Here is an 11,892-nt window from a genome sequence, read left to right as displayed (position 1 = left end):
ATACTAGGGATCAAACCCTAAAAAAACTAACTTGATTACATGGTAAATCTCATCCAACCCATCACCATCCAGCAAGCCTACGATGGAATTACTCACGCACGGCGGTGAGCATCATAAAATTGGTGATGGAGGATGGTTGATGATGACGACGGCGACGAATCCCCCTCTCCGGAGCCCCGAAAACGAACTCCAGACCAACCCTCTCGAGAGAGATTAGGGCTTGGCGGCGGCTCCGTATCGTAAAACGCGATGAAACTTTCTCTCTAATTTTTTTTCTCCGCGAGACGGAATATATGGAGTTGGAGTTGAGGTCGGCGGAGCCTCAGGGGGCCCACGAGACAGGGGGGCGCACCTAGGGGGAGGGCACGCCCCCACCCTCGTGGACAGGTTGTGGGCCCCCTGGTCTTGATTCTTTCGCCAGCATTTTTTATATTTTCCAAAAAGTGCCTCCGTGGATTTTCAGGACATTCCGAGAACTTTTGTTTTCTACACATAAAACAACATCATGGCAGTTCTGCTAAAAACAACGTCATTCCGGGTTAGTTTCATTCAAATCATGCAAGTTAGAGTCCAAAACAAGGGCAAAAGTGTTTGGAAAAGTAGATACGTTGGAGACGTATCAACTCCCCCAAGCTTAAACCTTTGCTTGTCCTCAAGCAATTCAGTTGATAAACTGAAAGTGATAAAGAAAAACTTTTACAAACTCTGTTTGCTCTTGTTGTTGTAAACATGCAAAGCCAGCATTCAGGTTTCAGCAAATATTATGAACTAACTATACTCACAATAACACTTAGGTCTCACAATTACTCATATCAATAGTATAATCAGCTAGCGAGCCATAATAATAAAACTTGGATGACAACATTTTCTCAAAACAATCATAACACAAAATAACAAAATGGTATCTCGCTAGCCCTTTCTGAGACCGCAAAACATAAATGCAGAGCACCTTTAAAGATCAAGGACTGACTAACCATTTTAGTTCATGGTAAAAGAGATCCAGTCAAGTCATACCCAATATAAGCCAATAATAATGAATGCAAATGATAGTGTGCTCTCCAGCGGGTGCTTTTTAATAAGAGGGATGATGATTCAACATAAAAGTAAATAGATAGGCCCTTCGCAAAGGGAAGCAGGGATTTGTAGAGGTGCCAGAGCTCGATTTTAAAATAGAGATTGGATAACATTTTGAGCGGCATACTTTCACTGTCAACGCAACAACTATGATGGATGTATCTTCCATACTACATGCATTATAGGCAGTTCCCAAACAGAATGGTAAACGTTTATACTCCCCCAACCACCAACAAGCATCAATCCATGGCTTGCTCTAAACAACGAGTGCCTCCAACTAACAACAACCCTGGGGGAGTTTTGTTTAATTATATTGATTTGCTTTGATCTTTTTGGATCATGGGACTGGGCATCCCGGTTACCGGCCCTTTCTCGTGAATGAGGAGCGGAGTCCGCTCCTCTTGAGAATAACCCACCTAGCATGGAAGATATAGGCAGCCCTAGTTGAAACATGAGCTGCTCGAGCATACAAAACAAAATTTCATTTGAAGGTTTGGAGTTTGGCACATACAAATTTACTTGGAACGGCAGGTAAATACCGCATATAGGTAGGTATGGTGGACTCATATGGAATAACTTTGGGGTTTAAGGAGTTTGATGCACAAGCCGTATTCCCGCTTAGTACAAGTGAAGGCTAGCAAAAGACTGGGAAGCGACCAACTAAGAGAGCAACAACAGTCATAAACATGCATTAAAATTAATTTACACCGAGTACAAGCATGAGTAGGATATAATCCACCATGAACATAAATATCGTGAAGGCTATGTTGATTTGTTTCAACTACATGCGTGAACATGTGCCAAGTCGAGTCACTCAATTCATTCAAAGGAGGATACCATCCCATCATACCACATCACAATCGTTCTAATAGCATGTTGGCACGCAAGGTAAACCATTATAACTCATAGATAATCAAGCATGGCACAAGCAACTATAATCTCTAAATATCATTGCAAATATGTTTACTTCATAATAAGCTGAATCAGAAACGATGAACTCATCATATTTACAAAAACAAGAGAGGTCGAGTTCATACCAGCTTTTCTCATCTCAATAAGTCCATCATATATCGTCATTATTGCCTTTCACTTGCACGACCGAACGATGTGTATAATAATAATAGTGCACGTGCATTGGACTAAGCTGGAATCTGCAAGCATTCAACTCAAGAGAGAAGACAAGGTAATATGGGCTCTAAATTAAATAAACAATCATGCATATGAGAGCCACTAAGCATTTTCAATATGGTCTTCTCGACCCCCAAAGGAAAGAAAAGAAAATAAAACTATTTACACGGGAAAGCTCCCAACAAGTAAGAAGAAGAACTAGAAATCTTTTGGGGTTTTCATTTTAATTTCTACCACAAGCATGGAAATTAAACTAACTAATTTTTTTGGTTTTTTTCTAAAGGTTTATCAAACACACAAGAAGAAAGCGAGAAAAAAAGGAAATGAAACTAGCATGGATAATACAATGAAAGAGTATGAGCACCAACGACTAGTGTGTGAACATGATTGTAAAGTCGATGAGAAATACGTACTCCCCCAAGCTTCGGGATTTTGGCCTAAGTTGGTCTAATACCAAGGACCGCTGCTACTCTCCCCGGTGTACTGCAAGGTGTAATCAGGATACCACTGGCTGGCCATCTCCGGATCCCACTGGTAAGATGATGCACGATAAGGGTCCAATTCAGGTTCCGGCTTAGGTTCAGGTTCTGGAGTGGATGCTTGGCCTCGATGAGCGTACACCGCTTTTGGTGTAACAAAAAAATTATCTGCAATCAAATCAAACAACAGAGGCGCGGGCAAAATAATAGTCTCATTGTGTTTCTTGTTAAATCTAAGGTTATACAAGAGCATCTTCTCTTTGTTGTCAACAATAAATGCGTGTGCTACCATGCTCTTGTAATCTAAAATATAAGGAGGCAATTTTGTCTCCTCTTTCTCATGGTGCCTAATGGGTATCTTAAAATGTCTAGCAAGACGTGAAGCATAGATACCTCCAAATATGGGGCCTTTTGTACGATTCAGGCTTAGCCGTTTAGCAATGACGACACCCATACTAAAACTATTATCTCCAAACAAGGCATGTTGAAGAATGATAATATCAGGAACATTAAAGTTTCCACTATTTCCATGACCAATCAAGCATCTACTAGCAAATATGACAAAGTAGCGTAAAACAGGAAAGTGTATGCTAGAGATTTTTGCATCGGAACCCTTCTTTGGACCCTCTACAGTGATAGTGTTAACAAAGCCATCCACATCTTTACGATCGGGTTCCTCTAATTCTCCCTCAAAGGGTATCCTACATACCTCGCAAAAATCACGTAAAGACATTTCTCTGAATTCATCATATAAATGAAATGATACTGAAGGCTGTGACTTCTTAGGATAATAATAAGAATTTTGCACGAAAGTATTGGTAAGTAAGAGATACTGATCGATCCGGTCATGGAGGAAATCGGTGAGGTCTGCATTCTCGATCAAAGAATAAAAATCTTCATGAATTCCAACTTCTTTCAAGAAATTATCACATGGCCATTCACACGGCCGTACTTCCGCTAAGCGAGGAAGACTATACTTGGCTTTTTGCTTCTCTTTAGCTTGTTTTTCTTGAGAGCCTTGGCTAGAAGAGCCCCTTAAAAGTCTCCTTAACATTTTCTGAAAATTTCTGAAATTTAAGTAACTTCAAAAAAAAGTGAATAAAACTAAACAAGATTGGTAGCAACTACTCCTACAAGTGCCTAGAGCATATATCATGCATTAGAATTACTTGGGACCTCATAAATTTAACATGCAAGCTCAAGAACATGGTCACCTATGCGGCAAAAATTTGCAATGAATAAAGCACTAGAACAAAAACTAATTGGACCAATGGAGGAGTCACATACCAAGCAACAATCTCCCAAAGCAGTCTTGTGAATGGAGCTTTGAGCAAGGAGATCGAAAATCGCAGCAAAACGAGCTAGAACTCGTGCTTGAGCTGGATGGGGATTTTTTTGGGAATAAGATGGAGTGTGTGGGTGCTGGCATAAGTGGAGGGGTCCACCAGGGGCCCACGAGACAGGGGGGCGTGCCCAGGGTAGGTGGGCGCGCCCTCCACACTCGTGGCCTGGTGCTTGCCCCTCCTGCAGTGATTTCAGTGCCTAAAATCCTCAAATATTCCATAAAAAATCATACTAAATTTGTAGGGCATTTGGAACACTTTTATTTTTGGGATATTTTTTAATGCACAGATAATTCAGAAAACAGACGGATAATACTATTTTTGCTTTATTTATTCTAAATAACAAAAAGTAAAAAGAGGGTATAGAAGGTTGTGCCTTCTAGTTTCATCCATCTCATGATTATCAAAATGAATCCACTAGTAGGGTTGATCAACTTGTTAATAAACTCATTCCGAATAACACGGAACCGGAGAAATTTCGAATAACACTAAGTTACCTCAACGGGGATATGAAAATCCCCAAAAATAAGAATATCATACTTTTTCTTGACAGTAGGGAGAGGAAATTCAAAACCTCCAATAATGATAGTTGGAACTTTTCCAATAGAATTGATGCTATGAACTTGAGATTGTTTCCTCAGAAAGTGTACCGTATGCTCATTACCATTAACATGAAAAGTGACATTGCCTTTGTTGCAATCAATAACGGCCCCTGCAGTATTCAAAAAAGGTCTACCAAGGATAATTGACATACTATCGTCCTCAGGAATATCAAGAATAACAAAGTCTGCTAAGATAGTGACATTTGCAACCACAACAGGTAAATCCTCACAAATACCGACATGTATAGAAAATGATTTATCATCCATTTGCAAAGATATTTCAGTAGGTGTCAACTTATTCAATTCAAGTCTACGATATAAAGAGAGAGGCATAACACTAACACTGACTCCAAGATCACATAAAGCAGTTCTAACATAATTTCTTTTAATGGAGCATGGTATAGGTGGTACCCCCGGATCTCCAAGTTTCTTTGGTATACCACCTTTAAAAGTGTAATTAGCAAGAATGATGGAAATTTCAGCTTCCGATATCTTTCTTTTATTTGTAATGATATCCTTCATATATTTAGCATAAGGATTTACTTTAAGCATATCAGTGAAGCGCATAGGTAAGAAAATAGGTCTAATCATTTCAGCAAAGCGCTCAAAATCCTCATCATCCTTTGTCTTGGATGGTTTAGGAGGAAAGGGCATGGGTTTCTAAACCCATGGTTCTCTTTATCTACCGTGCTTCCTTGCAACAAAATCTCTCTTATCATAATGTTGATTCTTTGATTGTGGGTTATCAAGATCAACAACAGGTTCAATCTCTACATCATTGTTTTTGCCAGGTTGAGCATCAACATGAACATTATCATTAACATTATCACTGGGTTCATGTTCATCACCTGATTGTGTTTCAGCATCAGAGATAGAAATATCATTGGGGTTCTCAGGTGTGTCTATAGTAGGTTCACTAGAAGCATGCAAAGTCCTATCGTTTTTCTTTTTCTTCTTTTTGGAAGAACTAGGTGCCTCTAAATTATTTCTATGAGAATCTTGCTCGATTCTCTTAGGGTGGCCTTCAGGATACAAAGGTTCCTGAGTCATTCTACCAGTTCTAGTAGCCACTCTAACAGCAAAGTCATGTTTATTATTTAATTCATCAAGCAAATCATTTTGAGCTTTAAGTACTTGCTCAGCTTGAGTAGCGACCATAGAAGCATATTTGCTAATGAGTTTGAGTTCACCTTTAACTCTAGCCATATTATCGCTCATGCATCCTATCTCGAAAGCATTATTCTTTAACTCTCTACCAACATAAGCATTAAAACTTTCTTGTCTAGCCATAAAGTCATCAAATTCATCTAAGCACGGGCTATGAAATTTAGTAGAGGGGATTTCAACTTTATCATATCTATAGAGAGAATTTACCTTTACTACCTATGTCAGGTTATCAAGACAATGTGTTTCTTCAATAGGCGGTATATTAAGACCATGTATTTCTTCAATAGGTGGTAAATTCTTAACATCTTCAGCTTTAATACCTTTTTCTTTCATTGATTTCTTTGCCTCTTGCATATCTTCAAGACTGAGAAATAAAACAGCTCTTTTCTTTGGAGTGGGTTTAGGAATAGGCTCAGGAGTTGGCTCAATTAGTTCAGGAATTGCCTCAGGGAGAGTCCAATTATTTTCATTAGTCAACATATTATTTAATAGTAATTCAGCTTCGCCGACTGTTCTTTCCCTGAAAACACAACCATCACAACTATCCAAGTAGTCCTTGGAAGCATCAGTTAGTCCATTATAAAAGATATCAAGTATTTCATTTTTCTTAAGAGGATGATCAGGCAAAGCATTAAGTAATCGGAGAAGCCTCCCCCAATCTTGTGGGAGACTCTCTTCTTCGATTTGCACAAAGTTATATATTTCCCGCAAGGCAGCTTGTTTCTTATGAGCAGGGAAATATTTAGCAGAGAAGTAATAAATCATATCCTGGGGACTACGCACACAACCAAGAGCAAGAGAATTATACCAAGTCTTAGCATCACCCTTTAACGAGAACGGAAATATCTTAAGGATATAATAATAGCGAGATTTATCATCATGAGTAAACAGGGTGGCTATATCATTCAACTTGGTAACATGTGCCACAACAGTTTCAGATTCAAGGCCATAAAAAGGATCAGATTCAACTAAAGTAATAATCTCAGGATCAACAGATAATTCATAATCCTTATCAGTAACACAGATAGGTGAAGTAGCAAAAGCAGGGTAGGTTTCATTCTAGCATTAAGAAACTGTTGCTTCCATTTAGCTAATAATTTCTTAAGAGCATATCTATCATTGCAAGCAAACATAGCTCTAGCAGCTTCTTAAAAGCACAAGTGCTCCCTAGGTGGTTTTGGTAATTAATGTCAACATATCTCTTGTTGGACTAACACTTTTATCTAGCATGTTTCAGATAAGTTCAACAATGGAGTGGCATGGACTAAAGGATGTGGGAACTCCTTCAAGATGCTAAGGACAAAGGATTGGCTCAAGCTTCAAGCTCAAGACTCTTCATTTTCCATTTTAGTGATCCAAGATCACATTGAGTCTATAGGAAAAGCCAATACTATCAAGAAGGGATGAGGTGTTGCTTAATGAGTTTCTTGCTCCATAGTGCTTAGTGATATGCTTCAAAGCCCTCAACTACTTTCCCACTTCCACACATATGTCCTAAAACCTAAAGTCAAACTCGGCCCCACTGATTCTTTCTATCCGGCGCCACCGAGTTTGAATGTCATAGCCACTGCCACAAACCCTAGGCAAATCGGTCTTACCGATAGGGATCTCAGTTTCACCGAGATGGGATTGTAATCTCTCTGTGTATGTCCATTACCAAAATCGGTCTCACCGAGTTTGAGTAATCGGTACTACCGAGATTACAATGCAAACTTCCTGGTTGACTCATTACCAAAATCGGTCCCACCGAGTTTGAGTAATCGGTCAAACCGAGTTTGCTTGACCAACTCTCTGGAAAGCTCATTACCAAAATAGGTCTCACCGAGTTTGTGTAATCGGTCTTACTGAGATTACGTTATGCCCTAACCCTAACCATGTCGGTCCTATCGAGTTGCATATCGGTGCCACCGAAAAACCTAATGTTCACATTATTTGCTAAATCGGTCTGACCGAGTTTAACAATTCGGTCCCACCGAGTTTGGTAAATTGTGTGTAACAGTTAGATTTGTGTGGAGGCTATATATACCCCTCCACCTCCTCTTCATTCGTGGAGAGAGCCATCAGACTGAACCTACACTTCCATCATACATTTTCTGAGAGAGAACTACCTACTCATGTGTTGAGACCAAGATATTCCATTCCTGCCATATGAATCTTGATCTCTAGCCTTCCCCAAGTTGCTTTCCACTCAAATCGTCTTTCCACCAGATCCAAAACCTATGAGAGAGAGTTGAGTGTTGGGGAGACTATCATTTGAAGCACAAGAGAAAGGAGTTCATCATCAACGCACCATTTGTTACTTCTTGGAGAGTGGTGTCTCCTAGATTGGCTAGGTGTCACTTGGGAGCCTCCGACAAGATTGTGGAGTTGAACCAAGGAGTTTGTAAGGGCAAGGAGATCGCCTACTTCGTGAAGATTTACCGCTAGTGAGGCAAGTCCTTCGTGGGCGACGGCCATGGTGGGATAGACAAGGTTGCTTCTTCGTGGATCCTTCGTGGGTGGAGCCCTCCGTGGACTCGCGCAACCGTTACCCTTCGTGGGTTGAAGTCTCCATCAACGTGGATGTACGATAGCACCACCTATCGGAACCACGCCAAAAACATCCGTGTCTCCAATTGCGTTTGAATCCCTCAAAACCCTTCCCTTTACATTCTTGCAAGTTGCATGCTTTACTTTCCGCTGCTCATATACTCTTTGCATGCTTGCTTGATATGTATTGTGAATGTTAAACTTGTGCCTAAACTCCACTTAAACTTAAGGAAACTTAAAAACTACAACTTTGGTACTTAGTGTCTAATCACCCCCCTCTAGACACCTCTTCTCAAGGTCCTACAAGTGGTATCAGAGCATTGGTCTCCATTGCCTTGGTTTAATCACCATTGGAGGAAGATGGATGAGTCTACTTTGGGGAGTCTTAGACATAGAGTGCCTATTCTTGATGGAGAGTATTTTCATGAGTGGAAAAATGAGATGCTTGTAATTTTCAATAAATATCATTTGAACAAGTACATTGCTAGCCCTTGTGCACCTCATGTTGATCCTATGCATCCTACCCATGATGAGTCAATTGACATGATTAGGAATCTTAGAACTGCCGAACTTATCATTAGAGGATTGTCTAGAAACTTGATTGGATGTTTGCCTACTTTTAAGTGTGCCTACACTATATGGAAATTTCTTGAGGAATGCTTTCCAAATTATTCCTTGAAAAATCTTGATGAAATTCTCCATAAGTCTATTGCCTTGAGTAAGATGAATACTAGTGATCCTATGTTTGGTGATCGTCTATTTGAGCTTACAAACCTTATGCGTGCTAAAGGAGATATTGGAATTATTAGTGATATTATTTCCGAAGCTATAAAAATTCATAATCAAGATCATTGTCAAACTCATTCTAACGAATCACCCTCTCTAGGATTTGATCCACCACATGACGATGTTGAACATGGATACTATGATGAGGATGATGATAGTGATTTCGATCTTGATGATGCAATGAGACATTTTGGTCTTATGGCAAATCTTCGGGGATATATGTCAGGAGGAAAGGAATGGGTTCTTGATAGTGGATGTACCGATCACATGACTGGAGATAAAGACATGTTTCGTGAGCTTGCTGATAATGATAGTCCTCGAAAGTATGTCACTTTCGGTGACAACTCAGAGGGTAAGGTGGTTGGCCTCGGTAAGGTGGCCATATCACATGATAGCTCCATACAAATGTCATGCTCGTTGAATCTCTTGGATACAACTTACTTTCAGTATCTAGACTTGCTGATTTCGGTTTCAATGTCCTATTTACTGAAGTGATTACCAAGTGTTTCGTCGAGATAATCATAAGATGGTCTTTACCGGTGTGCGTAGAGGTGATCTATACATTGTTGATTTCACTAAAAAGGCCCAACCTAAAACTTGCTTCATTGCTAAATCCTCAAAAGGCTGGTTATGGCATAGACGATTAGGTCATGTTGGTATGCGAAACCTTGACAAGCTTATTAACGGAAATCATATTCTTGGAGTTAACGATGTCATATTTGATAAGGATAGACTTTGCAGCGCTTATCAGGCAGGTAAACAGGTTGGAGGAAGGCATCCCGTGAAGAACATCATGACCACAAGGAGGCCACTCGAGCTACTTCACATGGATCTTTTTGGTCCCAACTCTTACAAGAGTCTCGGTGGAAATTCTTTTGGTCTAGTTATAGTTGATGATTTTTCAAGATTTACGTGGGTGTTCTTTCTTGATGATAAATCGCAGGTCCAAAAGATCTTTAAAAACTTTGCTAGGTGGTCCCAAAATCAATTTGAAGTGAAGATCAAGAAGGTTCGCAGCGACAACGGAACGGAGTTCAAGAACGCAAATGTGGACACCTTTCTTGACGAAGAAGGGATTTCACATGAGTTCTCGGCTACGTACACACCTCAACAAAACGGAGTTGTTGAGAGGAAGAACCAGGGGCTCATGGAAATGGCAAGAACGATGCTTGATGAGTACAAGACGCCGAACCACTTTTGGGCAGAAGCGGTTGAGACAGCTTGTCATGCAACAAATCGCTTGTATCTTCGCAAGCTACTCGGCAAGACGGCATACGAGCTCCTCACCGGTAACACACCCCAACTTGGATACTTTCGAGTATTCGGCTCAAAGTGCTACATTCTTGATAAGCATCGTCGTTCTAAATTTGCTCCTAAGTCTCATGAAGGTTTCCTACTAGGTTATGGCTCAAACTCTCACACTTACCATGTCTACAACAATTTCACCCGAAAGGTTGAAGAGACGGTAGATGTGAAGTTTGATGAATCTAACGGCTCGCAAGTAGAGCAATTGCCAATTGATGTAGGAGACAAAGATCCTTCGGAAGCAACCAAGACTTGTCTATTGCAAGGTCCGTCCAACGATGGTGAAGGAGAGTACCTCGTCCGTCCAAGTGGAAGCTTCTACTTCACGACAAGGTGAACCAAGAGTTGATACGGAAGCATCCACAAGTGGGACACACCAAGATGAAGAAAACAAGGAAGTGCATCAAGATGAACGTCAACAACCTCTTTCTCCACCACAACAAGAGAACGCCAACGCCAACAATGAAGAAGGCCAAGAAGAAGAACAAGATGAAGAAGATGTTCAACAAAGACCCAAGAAAAAGCTTTCACGAGTTCGAGCAAGAATTGCTAAAGATCATCCCGTCGAGCAAATCTACAATGACATTCAAATCGGGAGAATCACTCGCTCTAAAACTCATTTAGCTAACTTTTGTGAAAACTATTCTTTCATCTCTAGCATTGAACCTATGAAGGTTGAAGAAGCATTGGAAGATCGGGATTGGATAAATGCTATGCATGAAGAGCTACACAACTTTGAGAGGAACCAAGTTTGGACATTGGTTGAGAAGCCCGACAACAACCACAACATCATCGGTACCAAATGGGTGTTTTGCAACAAGCAAGATGAAGATGGACAAGTGGTTTGCAACAAAGCACGTCTCGTCGCCCAAGGCTACACACAAGTCGAAGGTATGGACTATGGTGAGACTTACGCTCCCATTGCTAGACTTGAGTCCATTCGCATCTTACTTGCCTATGCTAATCATCATGATATCACCTTGTACCAAATGGACATTAAAAGTGCTTTTCTAAATGGTGAAATAGATGAGGAAGTTTATGTTAAGCAACCTCCCGGATTTGTCAATCCTAAGAAACCCAATCATGTTTACAAACTTCACAAAGCTCTTTATGGTCTTAAACAAGCTCCTAGAGCATGGTATAAATACTTGACCAAGTTCCTTATTGAAAAAGGCTTTGAAATTGAGAAAATTGATTCTACTCTTTTTACTAAAAGGGTTAATGGAGAACTATTTGTGTGCCAAATCTATGTTGATGATATTATATTTGGTTCAACTAACCCTCATTTTAGTGAAAAGTTTGGGAAGCTAATGTCAGAGAAGTTTGAGATGTCTATGATGAGTGAACTCAAATTCTTTCTTGGGTTGCAAATCAAGCAAACTAAGGAAGGTACCTTTGTTTCTCAAACAAAGTACACCAAGGACTTATTCAAGAAGTTCAATATGCAAGAATGCAAAGGTATGACTACACCCATGCCTA

The sequence above is a fragment of the Triticum dicoccoides genome, chromosome 2B, assembly GCF_002162155.2.
Source record: "Triticum dicoccoides isolate Atlit2015 ecotype Zavitan chromosome 2B, WEW_v2.0, whole genome shotgun sequence".
Lineage (NCBI taxonomy): Eukaryota > Viridiplantae > Streptophyta > Magnoliopsida > Poales > Poaceae > Triticum > Triticum dicoccoides.
The sequence above is the reverse complement of the archived record's forward strand: the minus strand, read 5'-3'. Positions refer to the sequence as shown.